Genomic DNA, 19,572 nt, shown 5'->3' on the forward strand with positions numbered 1-19,572 from the left:
TTAGTGGGCAGAGCCAATCGCCTAGAAGGCTGGTTAAAACATAGATGGCCGGGCCCCACCTCCCAGGTTTCTGGTTCAGCACGTTGTGCGGGGGACCCATGACCTGCACCTCCCACAAGTTCTCAGGTGATCCTGACACTGTGCGTCTCGGGGCTATGCCTCCAGAACTACCGAGTAGAGCACAGAATGAAGTCAGGCAGGACCGAAGAAGGGGCCACAATTAATGTCATGTCTCTCTCTTATAAAATTTTTTTCCTCAGGGCACCTGGATGGCTCAATTAAGCTTCTGACTCTTAATTTTGGCTCAGGTCATGATCTCACGGTCTTGAGATCGGGCCCCACGTGAGGCTCTGCACGGGGTATGGATCCTGCTTAAGATTCTCTCTCTCCCTCTCCCCCTCCATGCCCAGGGAACATGCTCTCTGTCTTTCTCTCCTAAATTTTTTTTTTTTACTCAATCCTCTCAATAACCTTTTTAAAAAGTTAATTTTTGTTATGTCCCATCAGTGAACATTCTTTGGGTTGTAGTCCATTTTCCAAAGAAATGCATTATCTACAGTCTTACGAGACGGGGAAAGAACAGGAAANTGGATCCTGCTTAAGATTCTCTCTCTCCCTCTCCCCCTCCATGCCCAGGGAACATGCTCTCTGTCTTTCTCTCCTAAATTTTTTTTTTTTACTCAATCCTCTCAATAACCTTTTTAAAAAGTTAATTTTTGTTATGTCCCATCAGTGAACATTCTTTGGGTTGTAGTCCATTTTCCAAAGAAATGCATTATCTACAGTCTTACGAGACGGGGAAAGAACAGGGGAAATAAGGAAAAACATATTGTGGTTCAAAACAATTCTTTTATTTTTTTTTATTATTATTTTTTTTAATTTTATTTTATTATATTGTGTTAATCACCATACAGTACATCCCCAGATTCCGATGTAAAGTTTGATGCTTCATTAGTTGCGTATAACACCCAGTGCACCATGCAATACGTGCCCTCCNCGGAGCAAGAAATGAGATCTCATAAATTAGATGCAGATACAAATTAGGCAGGCAGATTATAATGACTCCTCTCCTCGTTATGACCTAAGTAAAATTAAAGTCTGTGTGCCTGTGTGTGAGTGTGTGTACATACGTGTGTGCCTGTGCATGTGCGTGCATGTGTGTGTGTGTGCGTGTGTATACACACTGGAGGAGAAGATACAGATTGAAGTCAGCAGAACTAGAGGCAGGGTAATAATTCGATGTAACTTCTCTTTTTTATGGATAATTTTTACTCCATCTCCCCAAAAAACTTTTAAAAAGTTAATCTTTGCCATCAGTGAAAGTTATTTAGGTTATAGTTCTTTTTCCAGAGAAATGCATTATCTACATTCCTAGAGGTCAGGACAATATACAGAAAACATACATAGAAACATATATGTGTGTATATATATGTATGAATATGTTTGTGAGTATTTGCTTTGTTCTTTGTTTTCTTTCTTTTTCATCCTATAAAGAGTGAGCACCAGATGGGGGGAAAGCAGCAGCACGGTTAAATTTTTATTTTTTTTTTCCCCTTCAGTGCCCACGAATTCCCTGAATGTTTTGACTTACCTCTTCGCTTTCTAGGGGTTAACTGTGCTTCAACCATGAAGTCAGAGATGATGTCAGCCCCACCCCCCCCCACAGGAACCCCCTGTACACACTCACACCATTCCTCTGCTCTCTGTCCCGGGAACCTGGGGGACTCTTTGTTCTTCCGGGTGGGTGGGCTCTTTGGAGGTCATTAAAGCCTTAATGAGCTTTGCTCGCAGAGGACAGTAATACCGCCCTTGGTCCTCAGGCCAGGACACTTGCTCCCCCACTTCCCATCTGCAAAGATGGTGCTAGTACTGTGAGCCCAGAGCACTAGGCTGCTCCTCACATTACTCAAAAGGTAAAGAATGACAAAAACCACTTGCACACGATGTAGTTCAGGCCCGAGAGTCTGACTCTTGCCAAGGACTTGCCCCACACAAATGCTTCCTGGACTTTTTAATATCCCCATTCAGAACCTGACACGTGAGCCACAGTCAGTTGGCTTGATTGCTTCTGGATGTCATTAGTTGAGTCATTTTTAATCAGATAATGTCATGCCTATTCCTATAAGTGACTGCCATGGAGGAGCTGGGTAGAAAGGGTGCATGCAGCAAAAGTAGCCAATTATCTAAGGCAGCTGTGATGTGGTAGAAAGAATACCGGAATTGCCTTTCTACAAAGCTGGTGCGGTCCTAAATCCGCCCAGTAATTTAGCTGAGTGAACTGGGGCACGCTATGAAATCACGTCATTTCCTGCTCTGTGAGGAGGGCACAGCGATATTTCCATACCAGGGCAGACTCCGTGAGAGAATCTGTGGGAATGTATATTATGTAATCTATCAAAGGTGATATATTCTGTATCATATACGATGTGCATAATGTATAATACATTATAGAAATATTACATCATCCACCCTGTACTCTCAAACTCACTATGACCACCGAATCCCAGCCACAATTTCCTCTTCTCTGTTAGAAACGCAGTGATATTTAGACCCCTAAGTGGGTCACTAGGACTCAGTGAGAAAATATATGTGAAATGACTGTAAACTATTAAATATGGCATGTGAGTATGATGTATTACCTTAATATAAGCATAATATTAAGTTTTGTATTCTATTACACAAGATATACACTATATTATTATGTACTATGTATTTATACATTAATATATGAAACATTGATACAGGAATTATTTTAATATATATTATGTATTTTATTTCATTAGCATGCAATATACATACAATTTGCTATATATAATTATATATTAGGGCATATTACTTATGTATAATTGCTTCTTATTTTTATTCAATATTATTATAAGCTTAGTGTTTCAGACAATCTGACCATGGGATGATGCAAAAATAATTTTAAAGTAGCTTTTAATTAAAGAAAAAATTTTTATTATTGAAATACAGTTGACATACAATGTTATATTAGTTTCAGGTGTGCAACATTGTGATTAGCTAATTCTATTACACAATTCTCGTCATAAGTGTAGTTACCATCTGTCACCATACAATGTTATTACCATATTATGGACTATATTCCCAATGCTGTACTTTTTATCCCTGTGATTTATTCACTTTGTCCCTGGAATTTTGTACCTCTTAATCCCCTTCACTTATTTTACCCATTTCCCACTCCCCTGGCCACCACTAGTCTGTCCTTCACTAATTCCTATCACTCATAAAGTCAGGAAGACAGGTTCAAATTAATTAGTTCTAAAAAATGTTAACTCATGTGGATCTGCCTCTGGATTCATCTTCAGCTTGAGGGAACTTTGAAATTAATTATCCCTTGTACTTTACTTACTTACCATAACCCATGTGTGATGTGTGCTGTAAGTTCTATACTTGATGTTTGAGCGTATAAGCTCTTTCCACCTCCTGGGCCATGTCTCCACCAGTAAGGCACCATGCCAACAAGGGGCAGCAGGAGACTACAGAACCTTTATCGGGGGAAAGATCCATGAATTTTCTGATATTATTACTGAAAGAACATCTTTATTACAACACTAACAGAAATTATTAGACATTAAAACTGAAACTTACCTAAGTTTCTACCATCCATCCATTTGCAGGAGCCAGAAGACTAGGCATCATCTTTGACGTTTTTCTCCACTTCACTTCAGCATCAAATTTATTGTCAAGGTCAGTCAATTTTTCCATCTAGAAATGTACATAATCACCCTCTTCTTTCAACCTCTGCTATGACCATCTACCCCCCAGCCACTGTTGCCTCCCCTCTGGTCTGTAGCATTGTCTGCTGAATGTTCTCTTCTCATCTGCTCTGCTCTTAGTGCAGTGATTTTTTCACTGCAGAAATGGGAATATGTCAAGCCTAACCTCCACTCCTTTCTTTCACTTTCCCCAATCCTCATAAAGCCTTCTCTTTGTTCTTAGGGTAAAACCCCAAACTTTTAATTTACCTTACTAGCCTTTGAATTGGTTTCCCCACCTACCTATGAGTGTCCCCTGCTCTTTGTTCTTCCTTGCTCTATCCTCCTGTAATCCTTACTTTCCCTAATTGTTCCTACGTACCAAGGTCCCTTCCTTTCTACCATCCTGTCTTTGCACATGCTTATTCCTCTGCCTGGAATCTCCCTCAACCCAGACCCCTTAATATCTGGCTAACATCTATTCATCCTTCACATTGTCATTTATGTCACTCCCACTGGAAACTGTCTCTAAACACAAGTCCCCTTGTTAATGCACTACATAACTAACTTAGTAACTCTGATCACCACTGGATTTCATTTCACTAATTTCTGTTGCCTCTAGCAATTATAGACTAGCAATTATACTATTCCTAGTTACCATGAATGTCCAGCACAAAACAAAAGGTCTAATTGGGACACTCCTGGACAAGTCAGGATGAGTTTGCCTCAAAATTGTGTTTAAAAATGAAGTTTGAGGATTGAAATCCTTTGGTTCAATATGCTGTGCTTGTTACAAATCCTTAATTCTAAGATCTTAAACCTATCTTTTTTTCCTTCAAATTAGCAGATGAAATATTTTCTTCCTGAAGTTAATTGCTTTGTATCATTTTCATAAATTTCCCTTACTGGAGTTTCAGTTTCCTAGCTGGTAGAATTCATTACAAAGTAACTTTTTAAGTAAAATCTAGTATTTTTGAAAGAAGGAGTTCATACCCCAGTTCTGCCATTTACTATATGACCTTGAGGAAAAACTCAGGGTGTTCTTCCATCTATAGATCTAATCATTCCAAATTCACAGGATTCTGCTAGCAATCAGATACAATCATGTATGTTACTGATGGCTACCAGAGGGGAGGTGGGTGGGGGGATGGGTGAAATAGGTGAGAGGGATTAAGAGCACACTCATCGTGATGAACATGAGTAATGTATAGAATTGCTGAGTCACTGTATCGTATACCTGAAACTAATATAACACTGTATGTTAACTATCCTGGAATTAACATAATTTTTAAAAAATCTAAAATCCTATTTGCCATAGAGTAGATGCCCAGTGCATTTGTGTCCCTCTTCAGTTAGAAAGTTCCTCAACTGGAAGTGTGAAAAGCACCCTCCGTTTCCTGTGTTCATTTATGAGAGCCATGGGTGGCTTCTCTTAAGGAGAGTATTTCTCTTAATAGCCCACTCTCAACCTGAAGCCTTTGTGATTGGCAAAGAAGTCATTGTATGTCACTTCCCAGAGAATACTTAAAATGAAATCATGTTTTTGTTCTCTCAGACAGATCTAAAATGGTTTTGGGCTTTCTGGTGATTTTATTAGATGTTCGGTGTTCATCTAAGACATAATAAGCAGTATGGGGCAGAAGGCCAGCTGCAGAGAGAGCAAGGCCCTCTCTGTTTCAGGTGAAAGCCCCATGCTTTTGTTTCCACGAGACTTCAAGGGAAGGTTCTGCGGCAGTATTTATTTGGCTTCTGGTAACCTCTCAGATGTACTGCATCTGCTTCGCAGTAAAGGATGTGGGGCTCCCTTCTGGTAACGTGCTGCCTGCCGCAGACAACAGGCATGTTTGTCCTTCTCAGCTTTGATCTTTTTTGCCTAGTATCTAAATGAAGGCTTTCTTGTGCCTTCAAAGCTAAGTGGCTTGTTTGGCTTCCAGTTACAAACAGCTCTGCTCCTGCCGCCACCGGGGCTCCCCAATCTTTGCTTCCATTCTAGCTCCTGCAGTGGGAGGGTTGCCGGGAGCCGAGATGAAGTACAACTAACATGTACAAATCAAGCGCAGCGAGCAGAAGAGGGAACTGGTGCTCTCCGGGGAGTACCCGCCTGGTGGGAAGTGGTGTTGACCTGATGGTGAGACCTGGGAGATAAGGTCAGGGGGTAGACAGGGAAAAAATAGACCATACAAAGAAGTGATATTCTTAGAAGAATGTATACCACTGAGGCGAAGGACCCAGATGCCAGATTCAGCCAGTCTAGGCTGGAAACAATTATTAGTTGGGATAAATTCCTCAGGTTGCCAAGTCTGTTTTCCTGTCTGTTAAGGAAGGGTGATGATAGTATCTATCTATCTCGCGTGAGTATCGGATGCGGAAACACAAATGAAGTGCTTAGTACACCACTGGACGAAGAGCAAGGACTCGCTGAACACTACTTTTGGTTATTAATAGTAGTGGTGTGCATTTTTTATTACACCACTTAGTGTCCAAATGAAATTTCCTCTCTGGAGAAATGGTACTGACCCATTAAGGGCCCAATTCAGATGTCTGCTTCTGAGAATGCATTCCCGTAGCCTTGTCATCTAGTCGGTGTTGACACTGCTCCTAGAGCTACACAGAGACTACTTTAAAGAGTTTTACTCTTTCACGTCTTTAGTTCATTATTTACAATACGATTAAAAGACAGGTAACAGTCTGAGTTGGAGTACTTGTTTGGTTATTTGGCTAGTCCGAGAGGCCGTAAGCCCCCTGACAGCAGGCCCTGGTGTCGCCCACCACGGCCTCCCAGCTGCTGCCATAGATTCATGAACATCAGGAACAGCCTCCTATGGGGACTGAGAGCTCAAAACCACCACCCGCTAGCTGTGCAACCTTGAACATGCTGTAAAAGCTCTCTGTTCTTCAGTTTCCTCATCCGTGAAATGGGAATAAGTGAACCTGAAGCTTAAGTCAGCAATGAGAAGAAAAACAAGACAACATACGTAAAGTGCCTGAAACATATGTTGATTGCCCAACATTAACTGTTGTGAATATTGTAGTAACACAGACAAATGACTTGAGTCATAGAATCCTCCATAGAATCCCCCATAGAATTCTGTGCCCTTTGACACAGAAGGGTTCCTGTTTTATTTTCTTATTTTGCACTTTATTTATTTTTTTTAATGATTTTTTATTATGTTAGTCACCATACAGTACATCCCCGGATTCCGATGTAAAGCTCGATGATTCATTAGTTGTGTATAACACCCAGTGCACCATGCAATACGTGCCCTCCTTANTGTGGGGGTTGGGCCATGAAAAATACAGATTTGATATTGGGGCAATATATAGTTGTTTCAAAGAAATAAGCTCTTTAGATGTTACCAGATCTTTTGTCTGCAAATATCAAACCCAACGTATTGTTTTAAAAGGGAGTTATTATTTTCAAATGTAGAAATAGGAAAGAATCGGGAATGTCGAAGAAAACAGAGGAGATCCATAATACTTGATGGAAATAAAGCCTTTAATAATCGTATTAGATGCTGCTTCATGTCACCTGGAACACAAATGCCCTGGTAGAATTTTTAGAACGTTGAACTTGTCTTTGACTCACTTATTAACTGATTTATGCAACAAGTCTTTGTTGGTCACCTACTATGTGCTAAGGATAGTGCAGGGCCCTGGGGACATAATGATGTATGAAGCATGCCCTCTACCCTCAGAGAGCTCAAGTAATGAAGAGGAGAACCTACAAAATTACCAAAATAATAAGAAATAATATGGAGATATAGAACAATGTCACTCAGTAACACTGTTTGCCTAGTGAATTCAGAGCGATCTTTATAAAGGTGGCGATGCTTATGTTTCTAATGAGAAAACAAGCAGTTTTCTAGATTGTGGATCCAAGAGTGAACAGCATTCTGTACAGAAGGATTAGACTTTATATAGACATAGGGGCCTCTTAGTAGCTCTGGAATCACAAAGAAGTTATGGTGAAGATTTCATGTCTGAAAAAGAAGATAAGCCACTTAAAGAGTTTAGAATTTTCCAAAAGTACTGGATAGCCAAACACAGACTTTGAGCAGGGAGGTAATACAGATGTATATTTTAGAAAGATCACTGCGACAATTGAGTGCTTCAGTTCTTCTCAACGTTAGTGGGCAGAGCCAATCGCCTAGAGGGCTGGTTAAAACATAGATGGCCGGGCCCCACCTCCCAGGTTTCTGGTTCAGCACGTTGTGCGGGGGACCCATGACCTGCACCTCCCACAAGTTCTCAGGTGATCCTGACACTGTGCGTCTCGGGGCTATGCCTCCAGAACTACCGAGTAGAGCACAGAATGAAGTCAGGCAGGACCGAAGAAGGGGCCACAATTAATGTCATGTCTCTCTCTTATAAAATTTTTTTCCTCAGGGCACCTGGATGGCTCAATTAAGCTTCTGACTCTTAATTTTGGCTCAGGTCATGATCTCACGGTCTTGAGATCGGGCCCCACGTGAGGCTCTGCACGGGGTATGGATCCTGCTTAAGATTCTCTCTCTCCCTCTCCCCCTCCATGCCCAGGGAACATGCTCTCTGTCTTTCTCTCCTAAATTTTTTTTTTTTACTCAATCCTCTCAATAACCTTTTTAAAAAGTTAATTTTTGTTATGTCCCATCAGTGAACATTCTTTGGGTTGTAGTCCATTTTCCAAAGAAATGCATTATCTACAGTCTTACGAGACGGGGAAAGAACAGGGGAAGTAAGGAAAAACATATTGTGATTCAAACAATTCTTTTAAAGTGAGACATCTTCTGCTCTCTGTTTTGTAGCTATGGAGAATCGCCGGGCCTGAGCTGTTTCATGGAGGACAGCAGTGTGTACAATGGCTTTGGAGCCAGACAAGCATCTGTTCATATGAAACGCTGAGCAGCTCACCCATCTGCCTCAGGATTAGCGNGTAAGGAAAAACATATTGTGATTCAAACAATTCTTTTAAAGTGAGACATCTTCTGCTCTCTGTTTTGTAGCTATGGAGAATCGCCGGGCCTGAGCTGTTTCATGGAGGACAGCAGTGTGTACAATGGCTTTGGAGCCAGACAAGCATCTGTTCATATGAAACGCTGAGCAGCTCACCCATCTGCCTCAGGATTAGCGTCCTCATCTGTACCGTGTAACTGGGAACCTTGTCCTCTCAAACTTAGCGGAGCAAGAAATGAGATCTCATAAATTAGATGCAGATACAAATTAGGCAGGCAGATTATAATGACTCCTCTCCTCGTTATGACCTAAGTAAAATTAAAGTCTGTGTGCCTGTGTGTGAGTGTGTGTACATACGTGTGTGCCTGTGCATGTGCGTGCATGTGTGTGTGTGTGCGTGTGTATACACACTGGAGGAGAAGATACAGATTGAAGTCAGCAGAACTAGAGGCAGGGTAATAATTCGATGTAACTTCTCTTTTTTATGGATAATTTTTACTCCATCTCCCCAAAAAACTTTTAAAAAGTTAATCTTTGCCATCAGTGAAAGTTATTTAGGTTATAGTTCTTTTTCCAGAGAAATGCATTATCTACATTCCTAGAGGTCAGGACAATATACAGAAAACATACATAGAAACATATATGTGTGTATATATATGTATGAATATGTTTGTGAGTATTTGCTTTGTTCTTTGTTTTCTTTCTTTTTCATCCTATAAAGAGTGAGCACCAGATGGGGGGAAAGCAGCAGCACGGTTAAATTTTTATTTTTTTTTTCCCCTTCAGTGCCCACGAATTCCCTGAATGTTTTGACTTACCTCTTCGCTTTCTAGGGGTTAACTGTGCTTCAACCATGAAGTCAGAGATGATGTCAGCCCCACCCCCCCCCACAGGAACCCCCTGTACACACTCACACCATTCCTCTGCTCTCTGTCCCGGGAACCTGGGGGACTCTTTGTTCTTCCGGGTGGGTGGGCTCTTTGGAGGTCATTAAAGCCTTAATGAGCTTTGCTCGCAGAGGACAGTAATACCGCCCTTGGTCCTCAGGCCAGGACACTTGCTCCCCCACTTCCCATCTGCAAAGATGGTGCTAGTACTGTGAGCCCAGAGCACTAGGCTGCTCCTCACATTACTCAAAAGGTAAAGAATGACAAAAACCACTTGCACACGATGTAGTTCAGGCCCGAGAGTCTGACTCTTGCCAAGGACTTGCCCCACACAAATGCTTCCTGGACTTTTTAATATCCCCATTCAGAACCTGACACGTGAGCCACAGTCAGTTGGCTTGATTGCTTCTGGATGTCATTAGTTGAGTCATTTTTAATCAGATAATGTCATGCCTATTCCTATAAGTGACTGCCATGGAGGAGCTGGGTAGAAAGGGTGCATGCAGCAAAAGTAGCCAATTATCTAAGGCAGCTGTGATGTGGTAGAAAGAATACCGGAATTGCCTTTCTACAAAGCTGGTGCGGTCCTAAATCCGCCCAGTAATTTAGCTGAGTGAACTGGGGCACGCTATGAAATCACGTCATTTCCTGCTCTGTGAGGAGGGCACAGCGATATTTCCATACCAGGGCAGACTCCGTGAGAGAATCTGTGGGAATGTATATTATGTAATCTATCAAAGGTGATATATTCTGTATCATATACGATGTGCATAATGTATAATACATTATAGAAATATTACATCATCCACCCTGTACTCTCAAACTCACTATGACCACCGAATCCCAGCCACAATTTCCTCTTCTCTGTTAGAAACGCAGTGATATTTAGACCCCTAAGTGGGTCACTAGGACTCAGTGAGAAAATATATGTGAAATGACTGTAAACTATTAAATATGGCATGTGAGTATGATGTATTACCTTAATATAAGCATAATATTAAGTTTTGTATTCTATTACACAAGATATACACTATATTATTATGTACTATGTATTTATACATTAATATATGAAACATTGATACAGGAATTATTTTAATATATATTATGTATTTTATTTCATTAGCATGCAATATACATACAATTTGCTATATATAATTATATATTAGGGCATATTACTTATGTATAATTGCTTCTTATTTTTATTCAATATTATTATAAGCTTAGTGTTTCAGACAATCTGACCATGGGATGATGCAAAAATAATTTTAAAGTAGCTTTTAATTAAAGAAAAAATTTTTATTATTGAAATACAGTTGACATACAATGTTATATTAGTTTCAGGTGTGCAACATTGTGATTAGCTAATTCTATTACACAATTCTCGTCATAAGTGTAGTTACCATCTGTCACCATACAATGTTATTACCATATTATGGACTATATTCCCAATGCTGTACTTTTTATCCCTGTGATTTATTCACTTTGTCCCTGGAATTTTGTACCTCTTAATCCCCTTCACTTATTTTACCCATTTCCCACTCCCCTGGCCACCACTAGTCTGTCCTTCACTAATTCCTATCACTCATAAAGTCAGGAAGACAGGTTCAAATTAATTAGTTCTAAAAAATGTTAACTCATGTGGATCTGCCTCTGGATTCATCTTCAGCTTGAGGGAACTTTGAAATTAATTATCCCTTGTACTTTATTTACTTACCATAACCCATGTGTGATGTGTGCTGTAAGTTCTATACTTGATGTTTGAGCGTATAAGCTCTTTCCACCTCCTGGGCCATGTCTCCACCAGTAAGGCACCATGCCAACAAGGGGCAGCAGGAGACTACAGAACCTTTATCGGGGGAAAGATCCATGAATTTTCTGATATTATTACTGAAAGAACATCTTTATTACAACACTAACAGAAATTATTAGACATTAAAACTGAAACTTACCTAAGTTTCTACCATCCATCCATTTGCAGGAGCCAGAAGACTAGGCATCATCTTTGACGTTTTTCTCCACTTCACTTCAGCATCAAATTTATTGTCAAGGTCAGTCAATTTTTCCATCTAGAAATGTACATAATCACCCTCTTCTTTCAACCTCTGCTATGACCATCTACCCCCCAGCCACTGTTGCCTCCCCTCTGGTCTGTAGCATTGTCTGCTGAATGTTCTCTTCTCATCTGCTCTGCTCTTAGTGCAGTGATTTTTTCACTGCAGAAATGGGAATATGTCAAGCCTAACCTCCACTCCTTTCTTTCACTTTCCCCAATCCTCATAAAGCCTTCTCTTTGTTCTTAGGGTAAAACCCCAAACTTTTAATTTACCTTACTAGCCTTTGAATTGGTTTCCCCACCTACCTATGAGTGTCCCCTGCTCTTTGTTCTTCCTTGCTCTATCCTCCTGTAATCCTTACTTTCCCTAATTGTTCCTACGTACCAAGGTCCCTTCCTTTCTACCATCCTGTCTTTGCACATGCTTATTCCTCTGCCTGGAATCTCCCTCAACCCAGACCCCTTAATATCTGGCTAACATCTATTCATCCTTCACATTGTCATTTATGTCACTCCCACTGGAAACTGTCTCTAAACACAAGTCCCCTTGTTAATGCACTACATAACTAACTTAGTAACTCTGATCACCACTGGATTTCATTTCACTAATTTCTGTTGCCTCTAGCAATTATAGACTAGCAATTATACTATTCCTAGTTACCATGAATGTCCAGCACAAAACAAAAGGTCTAATTGGGACACTCCTGGACAAGTCAGGATGAGTTTGCCTCAAAATTGTGTTTAAAAATGAAGTTTGAGGATTGAAATCCTTTGGTTCAATATGCTGTGCTTGTTACAAATCCTTAATTCTAAGATCTTAAACCTATCTTTTTTTCCTTCAAATTAGCAGATGAAATATTTTCTTCCTGAAGTTAATTGCTTTGTATCATTTTCATAAATTTCCCTTACTGGAGTTTCAGTTTCCTAGCTGGTAGAATTCATTACAAAGTAACTTTTTAAGTAAAATCTAGTATTTTTGAAAGAAGGAGTTCATACCCCAGTTCTGCCATTTACTATATGACCTTGAGGAAAAACTCAGGGTGTTCTTCCATCTATAGATCTAATCATTCCAAATTCACAGGATTCTGCTAGCAATCAGATACAATCATGTATGTTACTGATGGCTACCAGAGGGGAGGTGGGTGGGGGGATGGGTGAAATAGGTGAGAGGGATTAAGAGCACACTCATCGTGATGAACATGAGTAATGTATAGAATTGCTGAGTCACTGTATCGTATACCTGAAACTAATATAACACTGTATGTTAACTATCCTGGAATTAACATAATTTTTAAAAAATCTAAAATCCTATTTGCCATAGAGTAGATGCCCAGTGCATTTGTGTCCCTCTTCAGTTAGAAAGTTCCTCAACTGGAAGTGTGAAAAGCACCCTCCGTTTCCTGTGTTCATTTATGAGAGCCATGGGTGGCTTCTCTTAAGGAGAGTATTTCTCTTAATAGCCCACTCTCAACCTGAAACCTTTGTGATTGGCAAAGAAGTCATTGTATGTCACTTCCCAGAGAATACTTAAAATGAAATCATGTTTTTGTTCTCTCAGACAGATCTAAAATGGTTTTGGGCTTTCTGGTGATTTTATTAGATGTTCGGTGTTCATCTAAGACATAATAAGCAGTATGGGGCAGAAGGCCAGCTGCAGAGAGAGCAAGGCCCTCTCTGTTTCAGGTGAAAGCCCCATGCTTTTGTTTCCACGAGACTTCAAGGGAAGGTTCTGCGGCAGTATTTATTTGGCTTCTGGTAACCTCTCAGATGTACTGCATCTGCTTCGCAGTAAAGGATGTGGGGCTCCCTTCTGGTAACGTGCTGCCTGCCGCAGACAACAGGCATGTTTGTCCTTCTCAGCTTTGATCTTTTTTGCCTAGTATCTAAATGAAGGCTTTCTTGTGCCTTCAAAGCTAAGTGGCTTGTTTGGCTTCCAGTTACAAACAGCTCTGCTCCTGCCGCCACCGGGGCTCCCCAATCTTTGCTTCCATTCTAGCTCCTGCAGTGGGAGGGTTGCCGGGAGCCGAGATGAAGTACAACTAACATGTACAAATCAAGCGCAGCGAGCAGAAGAGGGAACTGGTGCTCTCCGGGGAGTACCCGCCTGGTGGGAAGTGGTGTTGACCTGATGGTGAGACCTGGGAGATAAGGTCAGGGGGTAGACAGGGAAAAAATAGACCATACAAAGAAGTGATATTCTTAGAAGAATGTATACCACTGAGGCGAAGGACCCAGATGCCAGATTCAGCCAGTCTAGGCTGGAAACAATTATTAGTTGGGATAAATTCCTCAGGTTGCCAAGTCTGTTTTCCTGTCTGTTAAGGAAGGGTGATGATAGTATCTATCTATCTCGCGTGAGTATCGGATGCGGAAACACAAATGAAGTGCTTAGTACACCACTGGACGAAGAGCAAGGACTCGCTGAACACTACTTTTGGTTATTAATAGTAGTGGTGTGCATTTTTTATTACACCACTTAGTGTCCAAATGAAATTTCCTCTCTGGAGAAATGGTACTGACCCATTAAGGGCCCAATTCAGATGTCTGCTTCTGAGAATGCATTCCCGTAGCCTTGTCATCTAGTCGGTGTTGACACTGCTCCTAGAGCTACACAGAGACTACTTTAAAGAGTTTTACTCTTTCACGTCTTTAGTTCATTATTTACAATACGATTAAAAGACAGGTAACAGTCTGAGTTGGAGTACTTGTTTGGTTATTTGGCTAGTCCGAGAGGCCGTAAGCCCCCTGACAGCAGGCCCTGGTGTCGCCCACCACGGCCTCCCAGCTGCTGCCATAGATTCATGAACATCAGGAACAGCCTCCTATGGGGACTGAGAGCTCAAAACCACCACCCGCTAGCTGTGCAACCTTGAACATGCTGTAAAAGCTCTCTGTTCTTCAGTTTCCTCATCCGTGAAATGGGAATAAGTGAACCTGAAGCTTAAGTCAGCAATGAGAAGAAAAACAAGACAACATACGTAAAGTGCCTGAAACATATGTTGATTGCCCAACATTAACTGTTGTGAATATTGTAGTAACACAGACAAATGACTTGAGTCATAGAATCCTCCATAGAATCCCCCATAGAATTCTGTGCCCTTTGACACAGAAGGGTTCCTGTTTTATTTTCTTATTTTGCACTTTATTTATTTTTTTTAATGATTTTTTATTATGTTAGTCACCATACAGTACATCCCCGGATTCCGATGTAAAGCTCGATGATTCATTAGTTGTGTATAACACCCAGTGCACCATGCAATACGTGCCCTCCTTACTACCCATCACCGGTCTATCCCAGTCCCCCACGCCCCTCCCCTCTGAGACCCTCAGTTTGTTTCTCATGGTCCATAGTCTCTCATGTTTCATTCCCCCTTCTGATTACCCCCCTTCTTTATCCCTTTCTTCCCCTACCGATCATCCTAGTTCTTATGTTCCATAGATGAGAGAAATCATATGATAATTGTCTTTCTCTGCTTGACTTATTTCACTTAGCATTATCTCCTCCAGTGCCGTCCATGTTGCAGCAAATGTTGAGAATTCGTTCTTTCTGATAGCTGAGTAATATTCCATTGTATATATGGACCACAGCTTCTTAATCCAGTCATCTGTTGAAGGGCATCTCGGCTCCTTCCATGATTTGGCTATTGTGGACAATGCAGCTATGAACATTGGGGTGCATATGGCCCTTCTCTTTACTACGTCTGTATCTTTGGGGTAAACACCCAGTAGTGCAATGGCTGGGTCATAGGGTAGTTCAATTTTTAACTTTTTAAGGGACCTCCACACTGTTTTCCAGAGTGGCTGTACCAACTTGCATTCCCACCAACAATGTAGGAGGGATCCCCTTTCTCCACATCCTCTCCAACAATTGTTGTTTCTTGCCTTGTCTATCTTTGCCATTCTAACTGGCGTAAGGTGGTATCTCAGTGTGGTTTTGATTTGAATTTCCCTGATGGCTAATGATTTTGAACATTTTTTCATGTGTCTGTTAGCCATTTGTATGTCTTCATTGGAAAAGTGTCTGTTCATATCTTCTGCCCATTTTATGATTTGTTTATTTGTTTCTCGTGTATTGAGTTTGAGAAGTTCTTTGTAGATCTTGGATACCAGTCCTTTATCTGTGGTGTCCTTTGCAAATATATTCTCCCATTCCGTGGGCTGTCTCTTAGTTTTTTTGACTGTTTCCTTGGCTGTGCAGAAGCTCTTTATCCTGATAAAGTCCCATAAGTTCATTTTATCTTTTATTTCTCTTGCCTTTGGAGATGTGTCGTGAAAAAGGTTGCTCTGGCCGATGTCATAGAAGTTGTTGCCTATGTTCTCCTCTAGAATTTTGATGGATTCCTGTCTCACATTGAGGTCTTTCATCCATTTGGAGTTTATTTTTGTGTATGGTGTGAGAGAGTGGTCAAGTTTCATTCTTTTGCATGTAGCTGTCCAATTTTCCCAGCACCATTTATTGAAGAGACTGTCTTTTTTCCACCGGATGTTTTTTCCTGCTTTATCAAAGATTAGTTGCCCAAAGAGCCGAGGGTCCATTTCTGGGTTCTCTATTCTGTTCCATTGGTCGATGTGTCTGTTTTTGTGCCAGTACCATGCTGTCTTTGTGATCACAGCTTTGTAGTACAGCTCGAAATCCGGCATTGTGATGCCCCCAGCTTTGTTTTTCCTTTTCAACAGTTCCTTGGAGATTCGGGGCCTTTTCTGGTTCCATACAAATTTAAGGACTATTTGTTCCAGTTCTTTGAAAAATGTCCTCGGTATTTTGATCGGGATAGCATTGAAAGTGTAGATTGCTCTGGGTAGTATGGACATTTTAACTATGTTAATTCTTCCAATCCATGAGCATGGAATATTTTTCCATCTTTTTATGTCTTCCTCAATATCTTTCAAAAGTGATCTATAGTTTCTAGCATATAGGTCCTTTACGTCTCTGGTTAAGTTAATTCCAAGGTAACGCATGGTTTTTGGTGTTATTGTAAATGGGATGGATTCCCTAATTTCTCTTTCTTCAGTCTCGTTATTCGTGTATAGAAATGCAACTGATTTCTGGGCATTGATTTTGTATCCTGCCACCTTACTGAATTGTTCTATAACTTCTAATAGTTTGGGAGTGGATTCCTTTGGGTTTTCCATATAGAGTATCATGTCATCTGCAAAGAGAGACAGTTTGACTTCTTCTTTGCCGATTTGGATACCTTTGATCCCTTTTTGTCTTCTGATTGCTGTTGCAAGGACTTCTAGTACTATGTTGAATAATAGTGGCGAGAGTGGGCATCCTTGTCGTGTTCCTGATCTTAAGGGAAAGGCTTCCAGCTTTTCCCCATTGAGAATAATGCTTGCAGTAGGCTTTTCATAGATGGCTTTTATGAGATTGAGAAATGTACCCTCTATTCCTACACTCTGAAGGGTTTTAATCAGGAAAGGATGCTGTATTTTGTCAAATGCTTTTTCTGCATCAATTGAGAGGATCATATGGTTCTTGAGTCTTTTCTTGTTGATATGATGTATCACATTGATTGATTTGCGAGTGTTGAACCATGCTTGCATCCCAGGTATGAATCCCACTTGGTCATGATGGATAATCCTTTTAATGTACTGTTGGATTCTATTAGCAAGGATCTTGTTGAGGATTTTGGCATCCATATTCATTAGAGAAATCGGTCTGTAATTCTCCTTTTTGAGGGGGTCTTTGCCTGGTTTGGGGATCAAGGTAATATTAGCCTCATAGAATGAGTTTGGTAGCTTTCCTTCTGTTTCTATTTTTTGAAATAGCTTTAGGAGAATAGGTATTATTTCTTCTTTGAATGTTTGGTAGAATTCCCCAGGAAAACCGTCTGGGCCTGGAGTTTTATTATTTGGAAGGTTGTTTATCACTGACTCAATTTCTTCATAGTTAATTGGCCTATTTAAGAAATCTATTTCTTCCTGTTTCAGTCTTGGTAGTTTATAGGTTTCCAGGAAGGCCTCCATCTCTTCCAGATTGTTTAGTTTTTTGGCATATAGCTGTTGATAAAAGTTTCTAATAATCCTTGCAATTTCAATGGTGCTGGTCGTGACCTCTCCCTTTTCAGTCATAATTTTAATAATCTCAGTCCTTTCTCTTTGTTTTTGGACAAGTTTTGCCAGTGGTCTATCAATTTTATGGATTCTCTCAAAGAACCAGCTTCTAGTCCTGTTGATCTGCTCTACTGTGGTTCTGGTCTCTAATTCATTGATTTCTGCTCTAATCTTGGTCAACTCCTTCCTTGTCAGTGGGTTAGGCCTGTCCCTCTGTTGCTGTTCCAGTTTCTTGAGGTGAGAATATAGAAACTGCATTTTAGATTTTTCTATTCTTTTGAGTGAGGCTTGGATGGCTATGTATTTCCCCCTTAGGACTGCCTTTGCAGTATCCCATAGGTTTTGGACCGTTGTGTATTCATTCTCGTTGGTCTCCATAAATTGTTTAATTTGTTTTTTGATTTCCTGGTTTATCGAGTCATTCTTGAGCAGGATGGTTCTTAGCCTCCAAGTGTTTGAGTTTCTTCCAGGTTTTTCCTTGTGGTTGAGTTCCAATTTCAGAGCGTTGTGGTCTGAGAATATGCAGGGGATAATTTCAATCTTTTGGTATTGGCTGAGACCTGTTTTGTGTCCCAGAGCATGATCTATTCTTGAGAATGTTCCATGGGCATTTGAATAGAATGAGTATTCTTTGGTTCTGGGGTGTAGTGTTCTATATATATCTATGAGGTCCAACTCGTCGAGTATGGCATTCAAAGCCTTTGATTCTTTGCTTAGTTTTTGCCAGGGTGTTCTGTCTATTTCTGATAGTGGGGTGTTGAGGTCCCCTACTATTACTGTGTTCTTATCTATATGTCTCTTTATTTTGGTTAAGAGTTGGCTTGTGTATCTTGCTGCTCCCCTGTTGGGGGCATATATATTAATAATTGTCATATCCACTTGTTGAATACTTCCTTTAAGAATAATATAGTGCCCTTCTGTATCTCTCTCTATGGCCTCTAGTTTAAAATCCAGTCTATCTGATATGAGAATTGCTACTCCAGCTTTCTTTTGAGGTCCATTTGCGTGGAAGATGGTACTCCATCCCCTTACTCTAAGTCTGAATGCATCTTTGGGTTCAAAATGAGTCTCTTGTAGACAGCAAATGGATGGGTCATGTCTTTTTATCCAATCTGCAACCCTGTGGCGTTTTATGGGAGAGTTTAAGCCATTTAGATTGATAGAGATTATTGACAGATATGATTTTAATGATGCCATTTCTCTTTAAAGTCTTTGTATCGGTTGTGACTTGCTGCTCTGTATCACTCTTGGGGCCTTTTTACCTTTATAGAGCCCCCCTTAATATCTCCTGTAGGGCTGGTTTCGTGGTTACGAAATTGGTTAATGATTGGCGATTTTGGAACGTCTTTATTTCTCCATCAATTCTGAATGACAGCTTTGCTGGATAAAGGATCCTTGGCTGCATGTTTTTCTCTGAAAGAGCTTTAAAAATGCCCCCCCAAGCCTTTCTCTCATTCCAGGTCTCTGTAGACAGGTCTGACGTAATCCTGATACCTTTGCCTTGGTACGTGAGAAATTTCTTTGCCCTGGCCGCTTTCAATACTGTATCCTTGGATCTAATATTTGCGAATTGCACTATGACATGCCGTGGCGTAGGTTTGTCCTGGTTGAGCTTGGATGGGGTCCTCTCTGCCTCTTGGACACGAATGCTTGTTTCCCTTGCTAGATTAGGGAAGTTTTCAGCTACAATTTGTTCAAATATCTCTTCTAGACCTCTGTTTTTCTCCACCCCTTCAGGGATGCCGATGATTCTGACATTGGATCGTTTCATAGAGTCAGTAATCTCCCGTAATCTACATTCGTGGGCGTGGATTTTTTTAAGACCAGCTTCTATTTTCGTTTTTTCTTCTACTAACCCATCCTCCAATTCGCTAACGCGTTCCTCTGCCTCGGTGACCCTGGCCGTCAGAGCCTCTAGTTTTGACTG

This window comes from Ailuropoda melanoleuca, chromosome 9 (assembly GCF_002007445.2).
Source record: "Ailuropoda melanoleuca isolate Jingjing chromosome 9, ASM200744v2, whole genome shotgun sequence".
NCBI classification, from domain to species: Eukaryota; Metazoa; Chordata; class Mammalia; order Carnivora; family Ursidae; genus Ailuropoda; species Ailuropoda melanoleuca.